The sequence below is a fragment of the Rhinopithecus bieti genome, unplaced genomic scaffold (assembly GCF_001698545.2).
Source record: "Rhinopithecus bieti isolate Rb0 unplaced genomic scaffold, ASM169854v2 scaffold_41913, whole genome shotgun sequence".
NCBI lineage: Eukaryota > Metazoa > Chordata > Mammalia > Primates > Cercopithecidae > Rhinopithecus > Rhinopithecus bieti.
Window position 1 is genome coordinate 8,523,459 of NW_016818964.1, and position 16,221 is coordinate 8,539,679.

Consider the following 16,221-nt stretch of genomic DNA (forward strand, 5'->3'; position numbering starts at 1 on the left):
GGGGTGGTGACACCCTGGGTCCAAACTGCGCAGGCGCGAGCTCCAGACCGGCGGGCGCGGGAGGAGCTCGGAGAAGGCGCCGGCCCTGACGCAGGGCCTGTTATGCCCGAGGTCCTAGTGGCCCCGCCCAGTTTGCGTCACGTGTTGGGGGCGGGGCAGGGGTGGGACTTCTCGAGTAGCGGGCTAGGTGGGGGGGGAGCTGAGTGAGGCCCCTGGGGACTGCCAGCGTGCCGGGGAGGAGTTCCGCTGGGCGGGAAAAGGGAAGTCTGTGGGAGGTTAGAGCCACCTAGGCCCTCCCGCCTGGCTGCTGCTCTGAGGCCTGCTTCTGGTCGCCCTGGCGGCTGCCCCCGTTCTTCCTCATTTCTTGTTGACTGTTCACGAGCACCAGCCTGCTCGCGCGCAGTGCCCCAACCGCATTCTCGGCGACTAATGGGGAGGAGGCGGACGCCGGTGCTGCGCGGCCCAGGGCTCGGTAGGGCCCGGGTGGAGCCCAGCGGCATCCTTGTCAACACATCCAGACGGCTCTATTGTCGGGCCGCGGGCTTGAAAATGAGACACGCGCCCAGGGTCTGCCCCTCGGAATCGAGGGGTCCTCGGTGGGGTTGCTAAGGAGCTCCCGAATTTCAGCAGGAGAGCACAGTCCAGCTCCAATTTTCAATCGGGTACCACTGAGACATTTTGGGGTCCTTAAGAGGAGCTCATGACCACAAAGGGGCACTTCGTATGTCCACCCACACAGCAAAGCTGGTTTTATAACCAACATGCAATTTCACCGTCAATGTCACTGTTGTTCCGTTCACATTAGTCACCCTGGGTGGCTGTACATTTCATGCTGCCATTGGACAGAACGTTTTTGGGCCTGTTTAGGAATTTCCATCAAAGCCAGTTTACCAGACACACAAGCAAATCATTCATGGCCTCATCACCCCTTGTGTTCCATGTCAAACCATCATCTTCCAGCTTGGTCACCCACATTATTCACTACACTCAGTCTGACTGGCTTTTGCCTGTTTGTGGAAATCACATCCACCTTCAAAAGATGCTTTAAGGCCGGGTGCGGTGGCTCATGCCTGTAATCCCAGGCGGGTGAATCACCTGAGGTCAGGAGTTTGAGACCATCCTGGTCAACATGGTGAGACCTCGTCTCCACTAAAAATACAAAAAGTAGCCCGGAGTGGTGCCAGACGCCTGTAATCCCAGCTACTCAGGAGGCTGAGGCAGGAGAATTATACTTGAACCTGGGAGGTTGCAGTGAGCCCAGATCACGCCACTGCACTCCAGCCTGGGCAACAGAGCAAGACTCTGTGTCAAAAAAAAAAAAAAAAAAAAAAAATTTGACCTGATCTGATGAACTTCTAGATGTAACCACCAATTTACAGGAAGTACAGAATAGAGGAACATGCTAAATGACACCATGAAAAACAATTGGCAAAGTACAGACCGTGGGAAACAGTACAAGACAAATATATTCTTTTTTTTTTTTTTTTTTTTTTTTTTTTGAGACGGAGTCTCGCTCTGTCGCCCAGGCTAGAGTGCAGTGGCCGGATCTCAGCTCACTGCAAGCTCTGCCTCCCGGGTTTACGCCATTCTGCCGCCTCAGCCTCCCGAGTAGCTGGGACTACAGGCGCCTGCCACCTCGCCCGGCTAGTTTTTTGTATTTTTTAGTAGAGACGGGGTTTCACCGTGTTCGCCAGGATGGTCTCGATCTCTTGACCTCGTGATCTGCCCGTCTCGGCCTCCCAAAGTGCTGGGATTACAGGCTTGAGCCACCGTGCCCGGCCGACAAATATATTCTTTATCAAATTCCAAAGAAAAAAAAAGAGGGGAAGAGTCAATCTACAGATTAAAAGAAACTGGCAAATTTGTTGAGCCATACATTCATTTATGATTTGCAAGCTTTTATATGTGTATTATACTTCAATTAAACATTTTGAAGAAAAAGCAGACTTGAGACATCACAAAAAACTTTATTTCCTTTTTTTTTTTTTTTTTTGAAACGGTCTCACTCTGTCCACCAGGCTTGAGGGCAGTGGTGCGATCTTGGCTCACTGAAACCTCTGCCTCCTGGGTTCAAGTTATTCTCCTGCCTCAGCCTCCCGAGTAGCTGGGATTACAGGCGAGTGCCCGGCTAATTTTTGTATTTTGAGTACAGATGGGCCTCACCATGTTGGTCAAGGCGGTCTCGAACTCCTGACCTCGTGATCTGCCCGCCTCGGCCTCCCAAAGTGCTGGTATTACAGGCGTGAGCCACAGTGCCCAGCCCGCCAACCTCCTTCTTGTCTGGGGACTAAATTGCCTTTGTAGAACTAACTTTAGCCACAAGATTAGAAATTATGATTTAGGAGTCATGCAGCTGGAGGCTACAAGATTCTGACCCTCCCTAAACTGCTCCTAAGATCAGTGCTTGAGACATTTTGCAGATCCTGCACTTGATGGCTCAGCTGGCACCACCCAGATCAACAAACTGGCTCATCTGATCTTGTGACCCCCCCATCCAGGAACTGACTCAGCACAAGAAGACAGCTTTGACTCCCTATGATTTCATCACTGACCAATCAGCACTCCTGGCTCACTGGCTTCCCTCCACCCACCAAGTTGTCCTAAAAAACTCTGCTCCCTGAATGTTCGGGGAGACTGATTTGAGTAATAATAAAACTCCAGTCTCCTGCACAGCCAGCTCTGTGTGAATGACTTTCTCTATTGCAATTCCCCTGTCCTGATAAATCAGCTCTCTCTAGGCAGCAGGCAAGGTGAACGTCTTGGGTGGTTATACTATCATCCGGAGAAGGGGGTTCATTGCCAAGATGAGCAATCTTCGTTATAATAAATGCTTTTCATGAATTTATTGAGGCAAACAGTGAAGGCACGTACTCGTTTACAGTCTAATATTCCTGAACAAGAATCTCCTGGATCAAATAGTAAGTCATGCTGACCCAGAGGTCTTAGGTCTCAGTCCTGCTGGCTAAGCTGTGTGGATGCAGGTGGTCTTATTCCTCATCATCAGGAATGTAGGCCCTGAGATAGTCTGAACTCAAATCTCATGTTGAATTGTAATCCACAGTGTTGGAGGTCCAGCCTGGTGGGAGGCATTTGGATCATCAGGGCAGACCCCTCATGCATGGCTTGGGCCATCCCCTTGGCCATAAGTGAGCTCTCTCTGAGTTCACATGAGATCTGCTCACTTAAAAATGGGTGGCACCTCCCCCTACTCTCTGGAGCTTCCTCCTGCTTTTGCCATGTGACCTGCCTGTTGCCCCTCCTCTCCTTCCACCAAGAGTAAAAGCTCCCTAAGGCTTCACCAGAAGCTAAGCAGATGCCAGCACCATGCTTCCTGAACAGCCTGTGGAACCTCTTAAACACTATTCGAACATATGATGATACTAAGAAATTATTGCTTTCTTGTTGCTGAGCACGGTGGCTCATGCCTGTAATCCCAGCACTTTGGGAGGACAAGGCAGGCGGATCCCCTGAGGTTGGGAGTTTGAGACCAACCTGATCAATGTGGAGAAACCCTGTCTCTACTAAAAATACAAAATTAACCAGGCATGGTGGCACATGCCTGTAATCTCAGCTACTCGGGAGGCTGAGGCAGGAGAACTGCTTGAACCTGGGAGGTGGAGGTTGCAGTGAGCCAAGATCGTGCCATTGCACTCCAGCCTGGGCAACAAGAGTGAAACTCTGTCTCAAAAAAAAAAAAAAAAAAGAAAAGAAAAGAAAAAGAAAAAAGAAAGAAAAAAAATTATTACTTTCTCTTAAGAATGCCAATTAAACCTTTTTTCTTTATAAATTACCCAGTCTCAAGTATTTATTTATAGCGATTCGAGAATGGCCTAACGTGGGCCCCTTCTGTATTGCTACTTTGCCATCCACACAATGTGTCTTCGCTCTCCAGCCAGCAAGTTGGAGGAAAAGGTGAAGAAGAGCAAACCTGCTTCCCTGATGAACACTTCCTTGGAAATGATGTGCATGTACGAACATGCGCGCACACATGTGTGCACACACATAAGCACACATACATACTTCCCATTGGCCAGAACTTAATCACTTGGGTACACCGAAGAGCAAGGAAGGCTGGGAAATGTAGCCTGTGCCAAGTGACCACATACCCAGCTACAAACTGTGAGTTCTGTTGCTAAGAAAGCAGCAAAGGGGCCGGGTGCGGTGGCTCAAGCCTGTAATCCCAGCACTTTGGGAGGCCAAGGCGGGGAGATCACAAGGTCAGGAGATCGAGACCATCCTGGCTAACATGGTGAAACCCCGTCTCTACTAAAAAAAAAATACAAAAAACTAGCCGGGCGAGGTGGCGGGCGCCTGTAGTCCCAGCTACTCGGGAGGCTGAGGCAGGAGAATGGCGTGAACCCGGGAGGCGGAGCTTGCAGTGAGCTGAGATCTGGCCACTGCACTCCAGCTTGGGCGACAGAGCGAAACTCCGTCTCAAAAAAAAAAAAAAAAAGAAAGAAAGCAGCAAAGGATGTATGATATTGGTGGCAACTAACAGTCTCTCTCATCAAGGATATAATCAAACTATTAAAATGTAGTGGTAATGTATGTTTGAAAAATTTCAAAAGAAGGAAGGAAGGAAAGACAAAGAAAAAAGAAAGGAAGGAAGGAAGGGGAGGGGAGGGAAAGGGAGGGCAAGGCAGGGCGAGAACGAGAGAAAGAAAGGAAAAGAGAGAGAAAGAAAAAGAAAGAGAAAGAAAGGAAAGAGAAGAAAGAGAGAGAAAAAGAAAGAAAGAAAAGAAAGAAAGAAAGAAAGAAAGAAAGAAAGAAAGAAAGAAAGAAAGAAAGAAAGAAAAGAAAAGAAAAGAAAAGAAAAGAAAAGAAAAGAAAAGAAAAGAAAAGAAAAGAAAAGAAAAAGAAAAGGAAGGAAGGAGACAGAAAGAGAGAGAGAGAGACAGAGGCGCCAGGTACATGGCTTATGCCTGCAATCTTTGGGAAGCCAAGTTGAAAATATTGCTTGAGCCCAGGAGTTCCAGATCAGCCTGGGCAACATAGCAAGACCCCTATCTCTACAAACAATAATAAAAAAAAAAATTGCCAGGCATGGTGGTACATGCCTGTAGTCCTTGTTACTCAGGAGGCTGAGGCAAGAGGATCACTTGAACCCAGGAGGTCGAGGCTGCAGTGTGCCACTGCACTCCAGTCTGAGAGACAGCCTGAGAGACACAGCAACACTGTGAAAGAAGGAAGGAAGGAAGGAAGGAAGGAAGGAAGGAAGGAAGGAAGGAAGGAAAGGAAAGGAAGGAAGAAAGAAAGGGAGAAAAGAAAATAAAAAAGAAAAGAAAGAGAGAGAAAGAATTTCAGAATAAAAGAAATCTATATACAGTGTGATAAGTGCTGGAAATGAGAAATAGGGACAGTGCTATGGAGCCAGTTTCTGGGGAGTTGAGGAAAGCCTCACAGAGCAGAAACAGTTGAATAGGGAGGGACATACCCAAGGTTGAATGACGTTATTGGTGGGAGTATGGTATCACTCAGATGCAAAGAAAATCAAGAGCAGGATTCTAAAGAACTCCAGCTGTTAAGGGTCAGGATGTGAACAAGAACCAGGGAAGGATGCTGATAAGCAGAGAGGTGGAAGGAGAACCAGGAGAGAGAAGTGATGTCCTGCTCCCCAACAGTGTCAAGTGGTATGGGGTCAACAAAGTCAAAAGATGGGTAACAGAAGGAGAAATAAGACAGCTCTTGGGCTTCGGTAATAAGAGGACCTCTGGTGTCCTTGCTAGACATGAATTCCCCAGGCTTCAGGGACAGAAGATAGATAGCAGTGGGTTGGAGAGAGAATGGAAGCCGGGACAATGAGTGTAAACACTCAAGCCAATGTGACAGGACACAATCTTTTACAAAAAAAAAAAAAAAAAAAAAAAAAACAACGTAAGAATTGTTTGCAGCTGGACACGGTGGCCACCGCCTGTCATCCCAACACTTTAGGAGGCTGATGTGGAAGGACTGTTTGAGCTCAGGAATTCAAGACCAACCTGGGAAACACAGTAAGACCCTGTCTCAACAACAACAAAAAAAAATTTTTTTTATTCATTTATTTAATTTATTTTTGAGACAGAGTTTTGCTCTGTCACCCAGGCTAGAGTGCAGTGGCAGGATCTCAGCTTACTGCAACCTCTGCCTCCCAGGTTCAAGTGATTCTCCTACCCAGCTTCTCAGGTAGCTGGGATTACAGGCACACCGCCACCATACCCAGCTAATTTTTTTATTTTTTGTTTGTTTGTTTAAGTAGATTTGGGGTTTCACCATGTTGGCCAGGGTGGTCTAGAACTCCTGACCTTAAGTGATCACCCGCCTCTGCCTCCCAAAGGGCTGGGAATACAGGCATGAGACACTGTGCCCGGCCTCAACAAAAAATCTAAAATTTAGCTGGGCATGGTGGCTCACATCTATAGTTCCAACTACTTGGGAGGCTGAGCCGATAGGATCACTGGAACCCAAGGGGTTGAGGCTGCAGTGAGCTATGATCGCAGCACTGCACCCCAGCCTCGGTGCCAGAGAGAGACCATGTCTCCCAAAACAAAAAAGTGTTTGTGTGTTGCATGTTGTGTTCAAGTGGCACTGCTCCTTTCTCTGTTCTCTGAGCTAATAGTGTCATCCACAGGCTGAACAGGGTGGAGTCAATGCCAGGCAAGGTAAGTGACGTCAGGTAACAAACAGTGAAGGCAGGTTGGTGGGACCACAGCGCTGCAGCAAAGAAGGCTGCTGCCCTTGTCTTGCAGCACACCTCCTGTTTTCCTCAGACAGGATCCCTTTAAAGTCGAATTACGAGAGTGGGCACTCTGAAACACCATGACTGTGCCCCTCGTTTCCAGAGCACTGTTTTTTTTTTTTTTTTTTTTTTTGAGACGGAGTCTCACTCTGTTGCCCAGGCTGGAGTGCAGTGGCGTGATCTTGGTTCACTGCAGCCTCCACCTCCTGGGTTCCAGTGATTCTCCTGCCTCAGTCTCCCAAGTAGCTGGGACTACAGGTGCTTGCCACCATACCCAGCTAATTTTTGTATTTTCAGTAGAGATGGGATTTCTCCATCTTGGCCAGGCTGGTCTCGAACTCCTGACCTCATGTGAGCCACCCGCCTCAGCCTCCCAAAGTGCTGGGATTATAGGTGTAAGCCACCATGCCTGGTGCAGAGCATCTTTATTAATGAGCGCTCCTCGCCTGTCTGTTGTCGCCTCTCTCGGTGAATGGGAGCCTTGATGGGTGCCAGGTAAAGGCAACACTTACCAGGTGCCCTTGGGACCGAAGCACAGGATTCCCAAGAGTTCATAGCAAGACACTGTGAGTTGAGAAGCCGCCATTAGGAGCCTGAGTCTGAAGCTGCCCTTCCACCTGGCCGCCTCGAGCTGACCTCAGGACGGGGTATCAGCAGGCTGGTCACACCTGCACAGGCACCGGCAGGTGGGCAGAAGCATCATGGCAGGACATCTCCCCCCGCAGGATTAACCTGAGGTAGGGGCGCTGTTGCTGGGTCCTTGGGCCATATCGCCTCCATTGCTCTTAGCATGATATTAGGAGTCACTGAAATTTCAGCCTCCAGAGCTCAACCTCTTCTCCACCGTAACAAAAGCAGCATGGGAATTTGTGGCATAAGAGGATTGCAGCCAGGTGCAGTGGCTCATGCCTGTAATCCCAACACTTTGGGAGGGTGAGGCAAGAGGATCATTTGAGCCCAGGAGTTTCAGAACAGCCTGGAGAACACAGTGAGACCTGTCTCTACAAAATAGATAAATAAATAAAAATTAGCCGGGGTAGTGGCACTCGCCTGTGCTCCCAGCTATTCGGGACGCTGATCCTTGAGTGGGAGGATCACCTGGGCTCAGGAGTTTGAGGCTGCAGTGAGTCATGATCGCGCCACTGCACTCCAGCCTGGGTGACAGAGTGAGACTCGGGAAAAAAAAAAAGGCGGATTTGGGGGTATAGTTCAGGGGAGTGTCACTCCAAGAAAGACAGTGGAAGGCAAGTAACAATCTTACACTAAAATTTCACCCTCCAGAGCCCAACCCCTTCACTACCATAGCAAAAGAAACAAGAGATAATGCTCAATAATCCCTTTAAACAATGCTGAGAGTCAGGGCCAGCAAATAATCTAGGCTGTGCCAAGAGACCCAGGGGCACTTACTCCTTATTTTCTGGTGGCCTTATACACCCTGGCATTTGTGCTTCACTTCAGTCAGTTACAGGGACATGTCAGAGCCCATGCTGGGGAGATGTGTGTTTAATGCACGCAGACTTGCCCAGGCGTCGTGGCTCATGCCTGTAATTCTAGCACTTTGGGAGGCAGAGGTGGGTGGATCACTTGAGGTCAGGAGTTTGAGACCAGCCTGGCCAACATGGTGAAACCCCATTTCCACTAAAAATGTAAAAATTAGCTGGGTGTGGTGGTGCATGCCTATAATCCCAGCTACTTGGGTGGCTGAGGCAGGAGAATCGCTTGAACCCAGGAGGTGGAGGGTGCAGTGAGATTGTGCCACTGCACTCTAGCCTGGGTGACAGAGCCAGACTCCAGCTCAGAAAAAAGAAAAAAAAAAAAAAATCCACACAGAATAAAGGCCTAATAAAGGAAGAGAGCACTTTGGCATTTGGTAGTAAAAGAGTTAAAGACAGCCTTGCAAGGCATGACTGATTCTCTTGACATGGACCATCTGGCAAAGTTTCCAGCCTGAAAAAGTATAGAAAATGTAGGTTACCCTACAGGCACAATTTCCTAATTGAGCCCTGGCAATAATCCGGTGGCCTTGAGCTAACACAATGCACCATTCCTGACCTGGGAAAACTTCAGGCCAAGAAGTTGGATCTGCAAAAGTTATCATCCAACCTTCCATATTTCCAAAATATTTCATTTCAGTCTGGAGAAGCAAAGTCCCTATAACGAGTTGGTTTATCTACCTAAGAGTCTTCCTTCTTTCAGGACACCCTTCGTACTACTAGCAGAATTCTCTCTCAAAAATACAAACTCATTCCTTTGTGCAAAAAGTACGTTGACTACAGAATTAAATTTAAACTTCAAAGCCTACCATTCAAGATCCTCTGTAAATCTTGTCCCCAACTTCCGTTTGTCCAGAATGATCTTATATTCATCTCCACTCTATTCGTTTATTTATTCATTACTTTGTGGATTCAACAAACATTTATTCAGCACCTTAATTTACTCCGAACATAGTGAGCACTGGGGTATAGAAAGATCCACTACAGCTGGGTGCAGTGGCTTACGCCTGTAATCCCAGCACTTTGGGAGGCCAAGGCGGGCAGATCACCTGAGGTCAGGAATTTGAGACCAGCCTGGCCAACATGGTGAAACCACATCTCTACTAAAAATACAAAAATTAGTTGGGCATGGTGGTGGGTGCCTGTAATCCCAGCTACTTGGGAGGCTGAGGCTGGGGAATTGCTTGAACCCGGGAGGCAGAGGTTGCAGTGAGGCAAGACCGCGCCATTGCACTCCAGCCTGGGCAACAAAAGCAAAACTCCATCTCAAAAAAAGAAAGATCCACTATAGAAAAGCGGATTTTCCTACAAGGTGCCAGCCTGCTCTACAGGACAGACACCTAGCAGTTGAAACACAGCCCGTTCATTTCCACAACAGCCCAATGTAGCTCCTCCCTGAAGGCTTTTCTGATGCCTCTTTCCAATGGCCCATGCACTTCGCAATTGCATCATAAGGCACGTTGACTAAAACTAGACTGTAGAAGAATGGGATCTGTGCCTTCTGTTGAACTGTACGTTGCTTGGGTACCATAGTCACTAATTTTCTCCTATTTTAATAGCACCTGGCATTTTCTAGAACCCTATTAAATATCTGTTGGGTTGGACTAAATGAGCCTTTGATGAGGCCTTTATTCTGAGTGCATTTAACAAATGTCAGCCTAGGCAGTCTATAAACCAAGCACTTTGGGAAGTCGAGGCGGGCGGATCCCTTGAGCCCAGGAGTTCAAGACCAGCTTGAACAACATGACAAGACCCTGTCTTTACAAAAATACAAAAATTAGCTGAGCATGGTGGCATGTGCCTGCAGTCCCAGCTGCTTGGGAGGCTCACTTGACCCCGGGAGAGAGAGGTTGCAGTGAGCCATGATCATGCTACTGTACTTCAGCCTGGGTGACAGAACAAGACCCTGTCTCAAAAATAAACAGGCTGGGCGCAGTGGCTCACGCCTGTCTTCCCAGCACTTTGGGAGGCCGAGGCTGATGAATCACTTGAGGCCAGGAGTTCGAGACCGGCTTGGCCAATACAGTGAAGTGAAATCCCGTCTCTACTGAAAAACACAAAAAAATTAGCTGGGCATGGTAGTGCACTTGTAATCCCAGCTACTCGGGAGGCTGAGGCATAAGAATCGCTTGAACCCAGGAGGTGGAGGTTGCAGTGAGCCGAGATAGCACCACTGCACTCCAGCCTGGGTGACAGAGCGAAACTCTGTCTCAAATAAATAAATAAATAAACAAATATTAATTAAATAAAGAAAAACCACACCCCCCGCCATGGACTGAGCTGAAGCATCCTTGGGGACGATGCTTTCACTACCCCTCCACCCCACACCGGCACCTTTAGACACACTGTACCTTGTGTCACCCAGCGAGGACATCAAGTCCAGGGAAGAGGCCTGGCTTAGGCGGTGAGTTTCTGAAGCAGGAAGCACAGCTTGCATCTAATGAGATTTAGGGTGACAAAGGAGCGCCCCAAGCCTTTCAGCTTCCCACTCAGAGAAATAAAAATAGCCTATCCAATCATACTTCTTTTTGGCTTGTTTGTTTCACAAAATATAGTCCTCACTTCACCGACTGATGCAGCTGCTTGGCACTCCCTTTCCTTTGCGGGACCAGAACTTAGGTTAGCAAGTCCAGCAGTGAGTCCCTGGGCTGTGCGGCTGCGGGTCATACTGGAGGGAGGCTCGACTTGCTGCTTTTAATGAACCCCCAGGAAGGAATGTAGCGCTAACAGGGTATAGACCAGAGGCCGCATCGCAAGGCACGACTAGATGAAGAATAAACAGTCGAGCAGCCTCAGTCCATTTAGTTAAAGCAATTGTCTCAAGGCTAACCGTGGAAAAGAAAACCCTCCCCCACCTTCAGTTCTGCGGGCAGAACTGAAGACACACGGGGCTCGTCAGAGGCCAGAGCTCTCCCGCGTTCTCCTTGATGTGAGTGAAAGAGAGGATCTTTCAGACCCCCAAATCTCCTGTTTCCCCAGGAGATTCGAACTCACAGGGTTTCAGTTCAATACCTTATTTGGGATGCATCCCATAACCAGGCACCCTGTAGCTCTGCCCCGGAAGGTTCTACATACACAGTGTGACCTCCAGCTGAGAATCACACATGTGCTCACTTCACACTGCAGTGAAAATTCCGTCTCCCACACTGGCAGGACCTGTGGGTCTGACTGAGCCACCTCAGTAGCCCAAAGCAGCTTTTAGGGTTTTCCTCCTCCTATGGAAAAAAAAAAAAAACTAATTGGATGTTGATGGAATTTGGTGTCAGAAAATTTCACTGGGTTGTTAAGCTTGGATAAGAAAATGTTGATGAAAACACTTTGTAAATGGTTAGAGTCTATGTAAATGCTTCCCACCGCCAGGCGTCCTACAGCTCTGCCTCCGGAATGTTCTGTACACACAGATTATTATTATCGTCCCACCTACCCCTCTAGTTGGTTGCCAGCAACATCGTCTATATTTAGATAAATCATTCCCCATCTTAAATTTCCCCAACAGAAAACAATATGAAAACTGTTCAAAAGACCGATATGAAAATATGATTAAAAGACCAATGCTCATTTGTACGGCCCTTGGCACAGACAGGCTGAAAAAAATACAAAGCAATTTCTTGGCAAACCATTGTCTGTAATTATGAGCTACATAAGCTAAATGGACTCCAAGGGTTAGGGGAGCATGGCGAGATGGTCATCTGGCTTAGCTGGGCACAATAGTCTCTATCACCCCTTCACATTCAGAAAACTCACTCAACTTTAAAATGCCCAAGTATGGCCAGACGTGGTGGCTTATATCTGTAATCCCAGCACTTTGCAAGGCCAAGGCAGGTGGATCACCTGAGGTCAGGAGTTCAAGACCAGCCTGGCCAACGAAACCCCATCTCTACTAAAAATGCAAAGATCAGTCAGGCCTGGTGGCACGTGCCTGTAATCCCAGCTACTCAGGAGGCTGAGGCAGGAGAATCGCTTGAACCTGGGAGGCAGACGTTGCAGTGAGCCGAGATCGAGCCACCACCCTCCAGCCTGGGCAACAAGAGCAAAACTCCGTCTCAAATAATAATAATAAACAAAATAAAAAATAAAAATACAAAATTAGCTGGGCCTGGTGGTGCACCCCTGTGTTTTCAGCTACTCGGGAGGCTGAGGCAGGTGAATCACTTGAACCCGAGAAGCGGAGATTGCAGTAAGCCAAGATCATGCCACCGCACTCCAGCCTGGGCAACAGAACGAGAATCTGTCTCAGAACAAAAAAAAACGTAATAAAATAAAATAAAATGCTCAAGTGTGAATGCATAACTTGTCCTAAAAGGCACTGCACCTGTCAGCTCTCACCCCCACCCACCCCTGTGGTCTCTGGTCAGGCGCTGTGCTTGTGCTAAGAGGTGACCCCCAGCTGCCTACCGGACATTAGCAGGGAGATGTGGCGTGCCCCAGGAAGGAACAACCACACTGACGCAAAACCAACAGCCTGCGTGACCTTCCTCCATACCCCGGGGATACAAGGTACGGCTCTGAACTTTTCACCACACAAGGCTCAGGAAGCGCCCACAGTTGACGCACTGTTGCAAGAAATTACCACGAATTGGGTGGCTGAGGGCAACAGAAACTCATTCTCTCACTGTTCTGGAGGCCGTAAGCTCTGGAGGTGAAACCAAAGTGTTGGCAGAGCTGTGCTCCCTCCTGCAGCTCTGGAAGGTCCGTTCTGGCTTCTTCCGGCTGCTGGTTGCCCTGGGTGTTCCTTGGCTTGTGGCCACCTCCTGCTAGTCTCCACTTCTACCTTCTCCCCTCTGTGTCTCAAATCTCTCTTCTTTCTCTTATAAAGCCACCAGAATGAGATCATCACGGGCCCTAAATCCATGATGATCTCATCTCAAGTTCCTTAACTTAATGACATCTGCAAAAACACTATTTTACAAATGAAATCGCGTTCACAGGTACCCAAGGTTAGGACTTGGACACATCTTTTGAGGAGCCACATTCAACCCTCTACAGCTGGTTAGAAAACAAACCCCTTGGCCAGGCACAGTGACTCACGCCAGTAATCCCAGCACTTTGGGAGGCTGAGATGGGTGGATTACCTGAGGTTGGTAGTTTGAGACCAGCCTGGTCAACATGGTAAAACCCCATTTCTACTAAAAATACAAAAATTAGCCTGGCGTGGTGGTGGGTGCCTGTAATCCTGGCTACTTGGGAGGCTGAGGCAGGAGAATTGCTTGAACCCAAGGGGCCGAGGTTGCAGTGAGCTGAGATCGCACCACTGCACTCCAGGTTGGGTGACAGGGCGAGACTCCATCTCAGAAAAAAAAAAAAAGAAAAGAAAAGAAAAGAAGAGAAAACAAACCAACAAACCCCTTGAAACCATAAAAAGGAATGAGTTCATGCCCTTTGCAGGGACATGAATGAAGCTGGAAGCCATCATCCTCAGGAAACTAACACAGGAACAGAAAACCATACGCTGCGTGTTCTCACTCATAAGTGGGAGTTGAACAATGAGAACACATGGACACAGGGAGGGGAGCAGCATATACTGGGGCCTGTTGGTTGGGGGTGAGGGGTGAGGGGAGGGAATGTAAGAGGACGTGTCAGTAGGTGCAGCAAACCACTATGGCACACGTACACCTATGCAACAAACCTGCACATTCTGCACATGTATCCTGTTTGTTGTTGTTGTCGTTTTAAGAAGAAATAAAGAGAAAAAGAAAAAAAGAAAAGGAAAGAAACCCCTGTTGGAGGGAAGGGAGGCACCCCTGCTCACTCTCCCGCCAATGGTATCCGCCTCGTCGACCCTAGAGCAGTGAAAAAGGCGCCTGTACCCCACAGGGTCAGCCTCCTGGACCCCGAGGGTGCCCACTCCTGCCTGACCCACCCACCACCATTGCCCACAAAGCACACGACGCCAAGGGAAGGGCAAGGCTGGCTTGCTCATCACGTTGTAGACTCCGGGCTTTGAGAAAGCCAGAGAACAAAGGACGTTGCTGTCCTTGGCAGGGCTGGCCTTGTTCCAAGGTTCCCGTGCACCTGGAGAAGAGTTTGACCTGGCTCACATGGCACACTCGGGTACACAGAGGGCTTCTCTGGGAACCAGCCTCTTAGCAATTCCAGGAGCATGCAAGGAACCACTACGATGCTGGCAACCTGAGCTTATTCCACATCCAGGGAGACCGAGGCACAAAGAGTTCTGCGTGTTTAACCCCTACAGATCATTCAGGGCTTAGGAGCCAGTTCATGGTTCCTGTCTCCCCATATGATGCCTAAATTCAGTATCCTATTTAATTCAATTATAGTTTCCTTGAAGAATGAACACAGTTGCCCTCTATTTTCTACCAATTGTATCAGGCCCAGGCCCTGTGCTAGGCCCTTAACAAGCATCACCATGATCTTCGTCACAGCCCATTTTGCAGATGGGAACACCAAGATACAGAGAGGATAAGTGACTTTCAGAGCAGAGAATCCGAACCCAACAGTCTGACTCCAGTGTTCACAGAGCTCTTCCTATCGCACTCTCATTCCTTCTTCCTTCTCGCTCTGTCACCCAGGCTGGAGTGCAGTGGCATGATCTTGGCTCACTGCAACCTTTACCTCCCGGGTTCCAGTGATTCTCCTGCCTCAGCCTCCCAAGTAGCTGGGATTATAGGCATGTGCCACCATGCCCAGCTAATTTTTGTATTTTTGTAGAGATGGGGTTTTGCCATGTTGGCCAGGCTGGTCTCGAACTCCTGACCTCTGGTGAGTTGCCTGCCTGGGCCTCCCAAAGTGTTGGGATTACAGGCGTGAGCCACCCCGCCCGGCCCCATTCCTTCTGTTGAACTCACAGTTCTTCACAGTTCTTCGGCTTTTTGTTCTTCCTTCCAGGTCACCAGTTTCAAGATTTATACATCCTGGTGTCATGGTGAAAATCCTATCGGTGGCAAGCACATAAGGCATGTGGGGTGGCCAGGGGCCTCCAGCACAGGAAGGCCCTGAGTGAATGCCTAGCAGAGGTACATGCTTGTGTGTGCTGGGATATCCTACTGACCAGGCAAACCATGGACATATTCAACTCTAAACTATTTCCATATGGTCCCTGTGTAGCAGTTGAATTGGTTTGACTCACGCATTCTTTAAATAGCAAGTAGCGATAACCTGGATGATTCTTAATGTTCCATTTATTCTTCTATCCGTTTATTGTTCTGAGATTTATAGGATAGCTCCTGAGTGCCATGTGCATGACATAATAGGGGAAAGAAAAAAAAAAAAAAAAAACCCTGCAACTTCGGAATCTAAGGATTAAGCTACAATTTTAGAATGCTGAGTGAATCGAAAGGTGTCCTTCACTGGTGAAAATAATAATAAGAGTTTTTTCTTTTTCTTTTCTTTCTTTAAATCCACTTATTCTGGCCAGGCAAGGTGGCTCACACCTGTAATCCCAGCCATTGGGAGGCCGAGGCAGGCGGATCATTTGAGGTCAGGAGTTTGAAACCAGCCTGACCAACGTGGCAAAACCCAGTCTCTACTAAAAATACAAAAATTAGCCGGGCGAGGTGGCGGGCGCTTGTAGTCCCAGCTGCTCGGGAGGCTGAGGCAGGAGAATCGCTTGAACCCGGGAAGTAGAGGTTGCAGTGAGCCGAGATCGTGCCACCGCACTCCAGCCTGGGTGACAAAGCGAGACTCTGTCTCAAAAAATACAATAATAAAAATAATAATAGGCCGGGCACGGTGGCTCAAGCCTGTGCTCAAGCCTGTCAATCCCAGCATTTGGGAGGTCCGAGACGGGCTGAATCACTATCAGGAGATCAAGACCATTCCTGGCTAACACGTGAAACCTCCGTCTCTACTAAAAAAATACAAAAAACTAGCCGGTAGCCGAGGTGGCGGGCACCTGTAGTCCCAGCTACTCGGAGGCCCTGAGGCAGGAGAAAGGCGGGAACCTGAGAGGCGGAGCTTGGGCAGTGAGCCAAGATTGTGCCACTGCATCCAGCCTGGGCGACAGAGTGAGACTGCCATCTCCAAAATAAAAAAAAAAAAAAAAAAATAATAATA